This window comes from Lepidothrix coronata, unplaced genomic scaffold (genome assembly GCF_001604755.1).
Source record: "Lepidothrix coronata isolate B3197 unplaced genomic scaffold, Lepidothrix_coronata-1.0 Scaffold9, whole genome shotgun sequence".
NCBI classification, from domain to species: Eukaryota; Metazoa; Chordata; class Aves; order Passeriformes; family Pipridae; genus Lepidothrix; species Lepidothrix coronata.
In genome coordinates, this window is record NW_016690189.1 from 8,084,204 (window position 1) to 8,098,409 (window position 14,206).

At 40.2% G+C, this 14,206-nt stretch overlaps 1 protein-coding gene across 4 annotated transcripts in view; it reads right to left on the bottom strand.

Moving 5' to 3' along the window:
* TMCC3 (transmembrane and coiled-coil domain family 3) overlaps positions 1-14,206 on the bottom strand; it is a 156,385-nt gene that overhangs the window by 102,527 nt on the left and 39,652 nt on the right. The window contains exon 1 of one of the 4 annotated variants that reach the window (XM_017804329.1): positions 8,611-8,783. The exons of the other annotated variants lie outside the window; for them this stretch is intronic. The gene's annotated coding sequence lies outside the window, so the exon portion shown is untranslated. Of the gene's footprint in view, positions 1-8,610; positions 8,784-14,206 lie in introns of those variants that run through there. 4 annotated transcript variants of the gene reach the window in all.

Here is a 14,206-nt window from a genome sequence, read left to right on the forward strand (position 1 = left end):
ACTTCAGTTTACAGGAAACATGGAATCAGGAGAGGAAATGAGCTCTCTCTTTGCAAACACCCAGAAGATTATAGAGTGTTAAGAAACAGCTAATGTGAATTTATCAGAGACAGATTATGTCACTCTTCTTCCTACATCAGGATAAAAGGCCTTTCTGTGAGACAGAAGTAGGAATACTCTACATCTTCAGTGAATATACAGCTTTTTTATGTTCTTTCACAATAGAAAACCAGAAAGTGCTTCTCAGAGGTTTGCTGCCAAACAGAAAGGCTATACTGTGTGATACTCACTTGGGTCTTGACTGAGACAGTGAACCAGAGAACATGCATTTTCTATACACAGTACAGACAGCATCTGGAAGGGGCTGCGAGCACACAGGAGGACAGACTTACAAGTTTAAAGGATTTGAGAAACCAGTTGGAACAGACTTGAAATAAGATGATAATACAGTATGAACAAATGAAGAAATACTTATCAGTTGCAGAAATGCAACATGGGGAATGGGTGGATGTGGAGATTAGATAGTATCATAAATATGGGGAATGGGTGGATGTGGAGATTAGATAGTATCATAAAAATGTCTGTCATGCTGTCGCAAAACCAAACAACAAACAATGACTCTAAAACAAACTTCACCTTGGAATCTATAAACATTCGTTTCACCTGTAGACCTTGATGCTTTAGCAAGAGTACTGCACCCACCCTAGGCACCACACTTCTCTGAAAACCCAGACTACAGTAGGGAGAACAAAAAAGAACACAGATAATTACATGTAATGAGAACAATAACTAGGGTTGATTGCATTTAGTTCAGGATTTTTATGCTTCAGTTCTCTGCCACTGCTCCGGATCCCTCACCATATTACATCTTCCACATGACTTCCATTCTCATTACTCATCCTGCATCACAGACTGGTCAGGTAAGATTTTCTATATTGCAGCATGGGAAATTTTGTTTTATAGATATCCCAGTTCCTTTAACAACCACATAGCACTGCCCTCATGGGGAAATGCAAGTTATAAATGGGACAGCCAGCATCAGAACTAGAACTGAGGAGCAGGGTTCAGATCACCCCACTAAAAGCACAGCTAGTTTCCTTCTTGCCTGCACCCTTTATTTCAATGCACAGTCAGAACAAAGGGGGAGCTGTGACCTAGCCCCCAAAAGAGCTCCAAAAGAAATATAAAAGCATCTCTTTTCCTTTTGTGTTAATATGAACCAAGCATACAAAAAGAAAAAAAAAACAAACCCAAACAACTAAAAGCAATAGATGTCTTAAAAGTACCATGGAAATTCAGCCCCTGCTTGTTTGTTGTACTTCACTAGTAGGTCAAAAAATTAAGAGATTCATCAAACAGCCTTGACACTTTCCTGCTGCGTGATGCTGCAGATACCCATGTTTCCAGCTCACTAAATGCTTGGAAACACTCTGTCTTCAGAGGAAATGAGTAAGAGTGTTGGTTCGGGAACCTCAGCTCCTCAGGCTGAGGAAATGTTATAGAAATGTCTGGAGAAGACAGGTCTACCTCTGACCAGATAGCATAAACACTATAATGGCCAGATATGACATCATTTCAATGCCAGTAGGAAGCTAAGGTCATATTGCACCGCCTCAGAAAGTTTTTTATTTACTGGAGGCAGGTAGAGCATGCCCTGCCCACGCTGCCCCCTGGGACTGGCAGCACGTCTCCCTCCTCCTGCTCTGCCATCCCCTGCCTTACATAAGCAAAGGTAGCCCAGAGGTCACGGCAATTTCTGTCTGAATACATGTCATACAAGATACCTCCTGGCTCAGGAGCCCTTTTCTGTTTGCTTCAGATACTGCTGCCTGATGACAGAAGCAGAACCACTTTAGCCTTGAGAGTGGACTGTGTTTACAAAGGCATTCCCATCTCCCAGTCCTTACTGACAGCAGGCTTGGGCTGGAGAACACACAGCCATCTTTCCTTCAGTTTGCCATGGGGACCAAAGGATAGGGTTTCAACCTTCATCGCAAAGCAGCATATTTAATAGATAGTTGTCAGCAGTAAACTTCTGATCAACTGCATGAAATCAATTTATTACTGATTTTCTATTTGGAGGATCATTCTAAGGCCAAATGAGACTTGAATCAAGAAATCAAAAAAAGGAAACATCAGTAAACTTAATAAATCAAACAAAACCAGAACTAATCTCTTTCCACTTGTCTTTTTCAGTATAATGCACAACCATATGAAGTTTTTATGGCTGCAGGCTGAATATTTGCTCCGCAGGACACAGGAAAGAGGGGGAGACCACAAGGTTTCCTGTCCCTTTTTTCCCCAGCTCTCCTCCCCATTAATAAAGCACGCCCAGTCCTATGGCATGTGTAGTAGCTACGTGACCAAAGAGTCTCCCTCCCTTTTGGATCTTCTCTGTCTATGAGAGCCATTCTGCTCTCCAACAGCAAGAAATCAATCACAGACCAGTCTGTGCCTGCATAAGTGATACAGGTTTGAGAAGGAGAGATTGAAAGACTACAGAACGGGAAAATAAAAGTGCAAAATCTACAGGTGTTGAAAGAAACCTGGTAATAACCTTCTGGGAGCATAGAGCTTCACTGGAATGAGATTATGTTCTGTCATTTTACATTAGTCCTCTCATCTGATTGCAACATTTGACACATGCAAGCAAGATTCTCAGACAATAGCAGAGGAACACAACTCATTTCTTCCATCATTAGGATCAGAGCACTGCATGCATCAGAAACATCAAATTAAGCACCCACCACAGGATCAATCCCCATTATCCCCTGGGTTTTTGCAAATTACCACTGCAAATTAAGTATTTTAGTGAAAGCACTTATAATTTGTTTTCTTTGTTAGCAATGATTTAATTATGCTCACTTTTAAAACACAAGATGATCAAAAGTTCTCTTTTTCACACAGCTAACAAAGCTGCAGCTAACAATCAATATTTTACTCTCCTGTTACAATTGCAAAATTATTATGTGAATGTAGAAACTAAAATTCAACTTTAAACTCATATCTCATTTAGTTGCTATTAAACCTGTCAATATTTGCATTACTAAGGATTAGCCAAAATAGTGGGAAAGTACAGTTCACAAACAATCACGAGGAGCAGGAAAGGGGGAAAGTGCAGCAGTTCCAACTTTCAAATATTTTTATCCATCTGTACGGTATGTAAATCAAGACACACTCAAACTTCAGGCTCCCAGTCCGCAAAGTGCTATACAAATTGCTAGATCAAGGCATTCAGAAGCACAACATGGGCTAAACAAACTTTTATGCTATTTTGATTTGTTGACCAAAACCAATCTAAAACACCAGGGCAATACAAGAACCACCAAGAATGGAACAGACTCTGTATGTTTGCCGAGACACTTGATTGTCATAATCTTTAACATGAAATGTAATATCCTAGTTTAGGCTTGATGGATTTATTTACAGAGAAAAACAATTAACACTGGGAGAATAAATCTGGGGATTAATTCTCCTCATTCAGTATGCCTCAGAGAGACAGCAAATATATTCAAAGTGTTGTCATGTACATGAAAATATACAGAATGACAAACACAGGAAGCAGCAAAACACTCCACAGCATATGGTTTATGTAAATTGAAACTGAAGTCTGTATACAGAAAATAAGTACAAAATGTAATATTTATTGAATTCTATTCACTTGGAACATAAAGCTGGAATTATAATAGCAGGTGTTCTCAGATATATGTTTGAATGCCAGGAAATTACTACTGTACAATTTTTGTCTGCTACAAAGTATATGTTAGCAATTTAGCTCCAAATTAGCATTTATAGGTCTCCAAAGACTGCTTTTCCTTTCCATGCCAGTTTATCTTCTGCTACCATTCCAGGTACTTCACACAGTATTCCACAAAAAATAAGATGAAAACTCTTAATAAAAACTGGTAAAAGCAAATCTTTTAAAACTGCAAGTATTTCCCCAGATGTCATTAGAAACAACCACCACAAACTACCCCACAAGTGGAAAAGGAGGCAAGATAGACATAATGCTAGACCTATGCATTTCCAAAAGGACATATTGCCACAAAGGATTAAATTATTTTCTTTCTGTGGAAGAAGTACACAAATACCACTGAAAATACAACTATATGTTATTAGGCCCCTCATACCCCATTCTATGCAGGCCATTTTAGAACAAAGTGTATCACCCCTTTCCCAGCTGTACACAATCTCCAAAGCAGTTGGCATGCTGATAAGACTCAAAATATTATTTGGGAAGTCCTTTCTGAACCACTGTGGAGCAGTTGTAGCTCCAGTTTTACAAGGTGCTTTAGTCCCTAGTCCCAGCAGATCATTAAAACAAGGGAGGCAGTTTATACACTTAATCATTTAATAAATTAGAAGTCGTGATTCTATACAAAAAGTCACTCTTGTGGCCCCTTCACAAGCCACATACACTGTCCTCATTACTTCTCATAACTACATTCAGTTATATAATTCTGAGCCAATTATTTTTTACCCCCAAGTAGGCAATCAGGATTTTAATGGAAAATGTGCAGAAGTGCATATCCAAGTGTGTGCATTTGCTTATGTATATGTTCATGCTTCATAAACCTTCTGCTAAAATTTAATTTTCACTGTATCATAAATATCTGAAGAAAATTGAACTCAGAGGATTTTCACAGAGTAAACACTTTAAACCTCAGAGATAGATCCTACTCCCTGATGTTATGCAAGCAATTTAAAGCAGTGAAATATATTCTGGGGGCTCCCAAACACGTCCCAGGACTTGTCACCTAGTGATTGATTTTTCCATCTTCCCAAACAGATCACAGATCCTCATTTCAGCCAAGGATTGCATATTCTTATCATCTACCACAGCCAGTTGGTTTTTTTCTAGTCTGTGGGCCAGATAAAAATTTGTTCCATCCTGAAATCAGAATTCAAGAGAAACACTCTATAATGAATCAATATTCACCAACCAAACACCTCTCTTGAGACAGGCAACATTTTTGCCATCTGATCTTCCCAGAGGAGCAAGGAATAGCTTTAGTTCTGCTTTGCACTCCTTTAGAGCAAACTGCTGAAAAATTCAGGTAAACACGAACCCAGTCTCTTACTCCAGTCTCACTTTTCTGCCAGCCAGGGCTGTCTCCCTCAGATAACTCTAGCAAAGGAAATTTCACCTTCATGGCTGAATCCCAAAGTTCTGTGACAGAATTTATAACAAGCAGAAGCAGCTGTTAATAATTTCATGATGAACCCGCAATGAATTCAAGCCCGAATCTGACTCTGCAATCATTACCTCTGAAACCACAGGACCACTTGCTAAGGAGAAAGATCTCTAAAAATATCAGAAAAAAAGCTGAGTGACCGAATCATTGGTTTAAGCTTATTTCATTTCAAAAGTACTTTGGGGAAGTTTATGTCTGTCCATGTGCTGCCCTGGGGAGAAAAAAATCTCAGGAACAAAAATAACAGAAGAAACACATTTTTGTTTTGACTGCAAAGGAATAACTAAATTCATTCCAAGGACAGAATTAGGCTGGAAAGTAATACAAGAATGTAGTTCCAGTGGAAAGTAGATATTTTGACTCTGAGAAGAAGTTTGAAGGCCAAAACACCTCAGATAAGAATCTTGCTTTAACCAAGAGTCACTGCTACTTTTCCACACAGCTGTAAATCAGGACCATCTAGATGCAATAAAAAGCAAAAAGCTCATACATGAGCAAACAAAAACAAACAAAAAAAAACCAACCAAAATTTATTTCAAATGAATATGAAAATGGTATCATCTCTACAAGCTGATAGGGATATTTGCACTCCAGTTTACAATTCTTAAAATCATGCCTATTCCCCTTGTTATCTTGTTTTCAAATTACTATTTTTTCCCAGTCTTCTCAAGAGCTACATCTCTGGGCCTATGTGCAGCCAAGCAAATTCAATCAGAGTACAAAAAAGAACTAAATATTTTAATCTCTGAAAAACACAGGTGAAGACGTCTTCAGGAAGGGTACAGATACTTCTGTATTTCTCAGCTCTTTAGTGCTTACACACCTCGGTGTCCATTTCAGGGAGCCTTCTAGACCTTCATCAGTCATAAAGAGCCAGCTCTAAGCTTCTCGTTTGCAGTCAGTGTTGAGAAGTGCAACTCCATGTGAAGGACAGCAGAGCAGATGCTCAGGCAACAGACTGTAAAGAAATGAGTTTTCAGGAGCCAGGGAAGACAACCAGAGGGAGCAAGGAAGTAATGAAAGAAGCACAAAGAAGCTCTTCTGGGGGCTGTAATCAGAGTTCCTTTTTCTTGGAGTTCTAGGGAATACCTTAGCCCAGTAATCTGTGCCCACTATGAAGCCAAAGCAATCCTTGACGACTGTTGTGCTACCCTGGTGGCTGCATCTTTACCCAGCTGGGGTGCCAGAGCAACATTCACGTGACACAACACATGCTGTTGAGAAAGCAACATGACGATCTCCTCTTCTGCTTTCCCATGGAGTACGGGGCACAGGTACAAACATGCTCATTCCTCCTCTGAGATCTTTCCAGACAGAGGCAGAAGCCCCCATGCTTAGTGAGTCCTTGCTGGTATGTGCAGAGCCACACACAGGACTTCAGCTGAGGATATGAAAAGAGCTACTTTTTGTGAGCAGATGTAAGCCAGTGGGAAAAGTGAGCAATGGATGGGAGGAACAAATATGACATGACATTGAGATGCTCTGCACAGGAGTGAAAACCCTTCAGTGGTATTTAAATCCATTCTTTCCAGCAGCCAGAGAACACGCAGCATTAGGATTTCCAATGGTCTAATTTAGGTGCAGGCAGAATGACAGCTTTAGCACCCAACTGAACTAATTTTATTCCACTATTCACTTTGACCTGTTGCCTGTAACAACTACCCCCAGATGTCTGTGCCAAAAGCCACCCCTATCACATAGCACAGTTTAACTGTGGTAGTTGTTTGCAGTCATGGTCTGGAGGACAAAAGTATAAAGGGGCTAAAATGTGCAAACCTCACGGAAGCTGTGACAATCAGCAGCAAGTAAGAATGGCAGCTTGGACACAAGCTTTGGCTCAGGACACTCTCCTAACAACACTGATGACCGAAAGTGGGCTATAGGAGCAGTGATTCCTTCCATATGTACCTATAACTGTATCTGTATATGAACACCCGTGCAGCCTGATGTTTAAATTCATATTTTAGTATCTGATGCTGATTATCATGGGAGACCTATGGTGTGTCCTGGTATGACCATTATTCTATCACAGACAGATAATCAATAGCTTCTCTTTTCATGACTCCTGCATGCCTAGGGGTGTTGTTTCAGCAGCAGGTGCAGAATATACATATGCCCAGTGGTGTCCCAGAGAAGGGGACAGCTAATGGCCAGCCAGCTGCAGATGCATCAGCAATGTCCTGAGGCACGCTGCCACCTTGTTGTAGTTTAGAGAGATGACAGTGAGCACCCTTTACTCCTTCCACTTAATTCACAGCAAGGCTATCTGGCACCCAGAGAAGTGTTGCTGAGTTTGTTGTGGCAGTGGAGATGAAGGGTGTACTGGCTATTTACCAGTACAGCCTGGGAGTCCCACAGGACACGTCAATTCTATTTAGATGCATTGAAAAAAGTACTTTCCTTCTTTCAGCCTTGATGCTACAAATGTACTTAAAAGCACTTACCATTAGATGGGTCCTGGTTTGTCTAGAGCAATACATGTTTGTTTAAGAACAGGAACAATGCTCCATAACAAGCAGGATAATGCATCTATCTAGACAGTCAGTAGGTTTAAGTCAGTAAGGACTCTTTGACTTTCTCAAAATCTGGACTTTGTCTTGCTTTGGGTAAATTCAGTATGTAACACTGTCACTAACTACACATAGATGTGAAAAAAACCCCAACCTATAGGATGCAAAGGAATGACAAATACAATTCTTTGGGTGAATGTGGTCTGTTGACATATCTGCCTGTTCAGAACATCCTCTGCACACTTCTTGGAGCTTGTACACACAAACAAGTTTAATATGTTCAGCTTAAAATAGCCATTTTTAAGAGCTGTATTTTTACCTACATAACACAGGATAAAAGTGGCTTAACAGTATACAGTCACATAGCTTTATCTCCACTGAATCAGAAACATTCCCATAACTGGCACTGCCCTGTATCACGGTCAGTCTTTCACAGTGGTTTTCTCCAAGTACAGGTTGGGCTTTTCTTATTTCCTGACATACTTGTAGAGCTTATACCAAGAATTTGGAACCAATTACCACAAGGCAGACAAAGCAAGAGGGCAAGTTTATTAGTTAAAGAACGTGAAATTTAAATCAAAACAACCTTGTTTCTGTGCATCACAATAGGATTTCAGATGTTATACAAGAAAATGGAAGACAAGACAATAAGAAATATGTCAGAAAATATGTCTTAGCAGCAATGATTTGAAAGCTCTATTTTCTAGAAAACAGGATGATACAGTTCATAAGTAAGGTGTTGAAAAAGTTTTAGAAAAAAGAAAGGCTACAGGTGAAGTAATTTTTTTAGCTTAATTAATTTAAAATGCAGAACTTAGAGAACTTACTTAAGTAGACAATACAATCTGTTCAGACCTTTCTCAATATCTTTTATTTTCTGGCTGTCAGCAAGAAGAAAATGTTACCTTATGCCATAAAGTCTATTGCTGAGAGAGCTGACCGTGGTGTTCATCCCATTCCTTTCTTTCCTTCACCTTAATCAGAACTGAAGACTGAACACATGTGGCTCTCAACACTCAGGAGATATGCAAACTACAAGGGAAACACAGCTAAGGGCTTGTCTGCATGTGTTGCACACCAGACGAGGCAACACTCTTTCCTTCCCCTCTGCTATTACGGCATTTCCACTACAGCTTGTTTGGCTGCACTAAGCTGTACAGTACCACAGAAGCTATTTATGAACTCTAATATTTGTGCACATACATTGGTAATAATACCAGCCTGTGTGGAACATTTTTATATGACATTTTTCTAGAGGAGACCTTATTCCCTTGACTTCTGCAGGAAGGAGAGGAGCTGCTCAAAACTCTCAGACCTGTGGTTAAAGCACTGACGGGAGACAAAAGCTCTCCCTTTGAAGATGAAATGTCATTTTGGATGCTCATTTAAAATTAGGTTTAATTGATTCACTTGCATGACAGAGACAGTAGCTTCTGAGCAAAAGGCTCACCAGAAGGAAATGAAACCGCTGACACAACATGAAGAGCTGAAAACAAAGTGATGCAGCTAACACAATTATCTCATGGACATGGTGCCTCTTGATTTTCTTAGATGGTTTCTGCTTAATGATGTCAAGCAAAAGCTCTTCAGAAACCCAAGGATGATTCTCCAAACATCCAGCTCTGGCCACTGATTCTGAAAGACTCTGAGAGACTTCACCTGTCACAGAATCATCTAAAATATGTCCGTGTTCCAGCTTTTGCTATTGGAGCGAGATAACAAAAAGAATTATCTCTCCCATAGCATTTGATGGCATTGGTATGTGAAAAATTGATTGATATTGTTCTTTCCTCCCACCTCCTGAGCAGAATATTTGGCTCTGTTAGAAAGTGAAAACAAACATTTTCTAAATTCCTAGCAAAACAAAAAATTCAAAGTATTTTCAACTTCCACAAAATCATCCATTATTGTTTAAAACTTTTAATTTTAATTAAAATAAAACAAAATAAGGTGAATAAAAAAGCAATTATACCTTGTTTTTTCAGACCAAAAAATTTGACTAATGTCTCATTCACATGGAATGCAGTAGTACCACAAAATCTGCTTTTTGTTTTGGGAAAAAATCTGTTCCACTTTATATCTTTAAATATTTGATTCACCTAATTTTATGTTTTATTCCATGAAGGAATTAAACTAAGGTACAATGGCAGCAGATAACCACAGGCAGCCCCAACCCTTGGCAATGCTACTTGAGCTAATGTGTGTTATGAGGAAGGATGCTAGTCCACCACAACATCCCCCTCCCCTCTCTCTCCCCCACCCTTATGTTTGTATTTGGCACCATAGTGTGCACTGATGTTGTATATTTTGTAAAACTAGTTCTTGCACTTGTAAATAGAAATAATATTTCATCTGGTGTAAAAAAAACATGTTGAGGTACATATTACACCTTTATTTTCTTTCTGTTTTTTTGTGTTGAATACTGTGCTGTATCTTCAGGGGTTTGAGCTCTTACTTCTAGATCATTTGATACAACAAACCTAATAAACAGACCCCAGATAAACACACAAATGGAAGCTAACACCTTTGCTATTAAAAAAGGGCTATTTAAGTTGTATCGTACAGAGGAATAAAATGCTTCAGATCCTCTCAGACAACATTTGGGAAAGAAACATTGTGTTAGAGACATACAAGTATGCCAGAGTTGTGGCAAATCCTACATTTATTGGAGTACAAGATGCTAACAAAGAGTAGCATGGCCTATCTGTTTTTCAAAGTATTTTTTGCATTTGATGGCAACTTTCATACAGCCACTTTCAGAGCTTCCTCTTTCTTGTTCACCAAATCACTCTTAGAAATATCGCAACAGGAACAAGTGAGTCCTTTTAAAACCATGCTAAGAAAATGATTATGAACCGCATCTTTAAATAAACTGCTGTCCTCTTCAAAAGGAAGTTCTTGTGAGTTATTCAAATGTGTAAGACAACAAATGGTATTTTGACTTGCATTTCATAGGGCTTTCTCAACAGTAATGAGGGCAGCCTCCCAACTCTCCTGCAAGGACAGTGGTTGTTGTTCCTTCTCTTGCTGTGGAGAAAGAGGAACTATGAAACTCCACGAGTGCCTTGGGGTCACGGAGGAAGTTTGGGGTAAGGTTGAGCTCAGCTCGTGGCTCTCTCAACTACCAAATCCACCTCCTGAATCAAGGCCAGCAATCACTTCTTCCCAGACAGACTGGTCACTGCTGCTGCCTATAGTAAGATCCTTCAGTCAAATGACAAATGGAGGGGAAGGGAGGAATCTTCCACACCTTTTTGTCCTTTTCTAGCTCTTTACCCTCTGAAGATCTTAAATACTTGATTATCAATGGTAAGCAAGGAGATTGATCAAACCCTCCCCTTCAAGACAGCTGCTGGGTAACTAGCAGCACCCAAATGGGCACTGTACCGCCACACCAGAAAGTTCTACTTATGACCTGCCAATGCTAGCACACAAAAGCAACTCGATTCACCAGGATTCTCCTCTTTCCAGATCATGCAGAAACATTGCTCACTATAGAAAATGAAAACTGCTGCCCAACTGTAATTCAAACAATCAAAAGGCTTGGCTCCTGAGCTGGCCCTGCTGTCCTGTAGCACAGGAAAAAACATCTGGCAACGTGCATATTGCCAAGTTGTTTATTACTGAATTACATTGCATCCATAAGTATCCTGAGCAATTTGTTGCTAGGTGCTGATTTATTTAATAACTTAGTGGACTTTGAACATTTTTCCAGAAAGGAATGCTGGACCTGAAGGTTTTATTGTTATTTTGTTCAAATGAAGCAACAATAGCTAAAAACACTGTCATAAAAAAACTCTCATGACTCCTCAGTAGAGGTAGGAAAAAAAGTAACTTTGTATTGTGGCAGACCCTGAAATCAGATCAAACAGCAACTGTGAAGCAGCCTCTTTTGAACTGCAAGAGCAGGTGGAAAGAATTATTTAACCTTATGCTCCCAAAGTGAGATTAGATCCACAACTTGGAAAGACCGGTTCAGAAACAACCCTAATCAACAAATCTTTTACAAGATGGATGCTGTTCAACAAGATAAATCTCTGAACTGGGTGATCTTATGAGATTTAATCTATCATATTTCCAGTCCTGTAATTTTGCATCATCAAAGTGAAACTCAAATAACCAGTTTCAGTTTTAGCCTTAGTTCAGTGTAAACAGATCTTCTGCTTCTGTAGGTTTTCTTAAGTTAAAGGATGTCAAAATATCTTGCAGAGTCCATTAAATGGCATTCTTTTTTACAGGGGAGGAGGATTCACAGAAACTATAATGCCCCCCCTGGAAGTCACAGAGCAGTAAGCACTGTAAGCTGCAGGCCCCATGCCTTCCACACCAGGGTGCTCTGTGGATTGGGGGTTGTTGTGACTTCAGACCACCAAGGTATAAAGACAAGACCGGGCGGGGAGTGTGTTTCTTTTGATGAAGCAGGCTTGGGGCTGGTGAGACTACATGCAAGCTAAGGTTTAACAAATACATCCCAAAGGCTGCTCATACTGGCCTCCTCTCACTGCCCCAGGCAGCTGGCATTCCCCTGAGCACCTCCCTCCCAGACACAGGGTGGTGGGGCATGACAACAGAGAAGCCCATTGGAAATCAATTTGGCACATGCACTTTGGCACAGGGATGCCCCACGCTGAAGAACCAAGCCGAGCAGCAGGGCAGGTCCTCAAAGCACGTGGCAGGCACGGTGAGTGCATGGCACTCTGTGCCAGGGCTGGCAGCATCAGCACAACCACCCACACGTCTCAACTTTCTCCATAACTGGCTGAGAGATGCAGGCTCAGTGCGTGGCACAGCCTAGGTATGTCTTCAGGAACTGAGATCTGAGTGTCTGACAAAACCAGGGCCCAAACTTCCACTAAACACTGGAAGAAAAACAGAATTTGGCTCAAACCTCACCACATCTTGCTGCTGGTAAGGAGATGAATCTGAGTTTCTTAGTCACACAGCCTCGGTATTGGAGGTCTCAACATGGACCTGAACAGATCATAGTTAAAATTGCCATAAATTTACATATATATATATATAAATTGCCATAAATATTCATATTCCATAAATATTATAAATAAACTCCCACTGCTAAATCCAGAGAACAGCACTACATTTCCCCATAAGAACCTCTGTTTTATTCTGTGCTGCTGGACAAGTCTTTGAGCAAGAATAAAACAAATACTTACTATTTCTCCAATTTCAAGGCCAAAGTTATACAGTTACAGCTCACTTATGCTCTAGCTCTTCTGAAAAGGGTATGGTTACAGTGAATCAAGTTACTTTCTAGTCTCTTTTTATAAACAGAACACACGGGTTTCTCAGTCCGTGCAACTTTATCATTGTGTCAAATAAATGTGATTTTGTTATTTTTACAAAATTTTAAAAAGTATGATTTTACAAGTTCATGGTATTTTTAAGTTAAAATCTATATCCACATCTCTTTGAATATTGTCATCTGTCCTTGAAAGCGGGTCTAGCAAGTGCCCAAAAGCAACATGGTAAGTGCAGGTGAGCTAGACACTTGCCAAGAGCCTGAGCAAGTGAATTTTTCTGGAAATCAAAATGCATCCCCTGCCTGAACTGACTGTAGCTGATAGAGGCAGAAGACTGTACTCTATGAGTTTCCCCAATATTCCAGCTTCATTTCAAAGCCCCCAGAGCCTTAGAAAACACTCCTGGCCAGCTGAAGGCAGTAATCTCTTCTGGCAGCCTACATGCAGATCTGCACTTTATTTCTCCCTTTGAGCATGTCAAACCTTACAGTCTGCCAGCTGCAGCGTTCATGGAAAAGTAGATGCAGTGAGTCTGTATCCTGAAGCTCCACAAGGAATCTGCCTATAAGAACACCGAGAACATTTGTCCCTCATAAGGGGTTAATCTGAAACCACATAAGAGATGGTAGAAAAAAATCTACTCTATTTGACTTCAGTGGGTCTTTGACTAACCAAGTTCTTACTGCACTCGTATGTCTATGCATAAGGAGTACTCTATATATCTATACAATGTAGAACATTGTGTTACAGTGTCACATCACAAACTAAGTTTGGTATAAAACCATATCCCTTAATCTGAAGGGAGGCAATAACTCTCAGAACAGGTAAAGTAGAATGGCCATATGTTGTACCTTGCCTGGAGATATTGCTGAGTTACCTGATTCCAGGTAAATTCATCTAATCATTTAGAGGCAGCGAAGTTAGGATTTAAGAGCAGCCTTAGAACCCACTGAAGTCATCGGGTACCTCATGGCTTTCTGGAAGCTTTGGATTCAGAGTGCATCAGCTGTACAAAACCTAAACCTCAGAAAACTGAGTGTACAAGAACAAATGGGACTGATCACATCAGCAGATGCAGAGCTTGTGGCAGGTTAAAGTCATTTTGTATACAGAGAATTTAGGATACAAGACAATACAGGCTTGGTTTCTGCAAGGAGATGGGGTTAACCTGTCTCTTCATAGAATCATAGAATCATAGAATCGATTGGGTTGGAAAAGACCTCCGAGATCATCGAGTCCAACC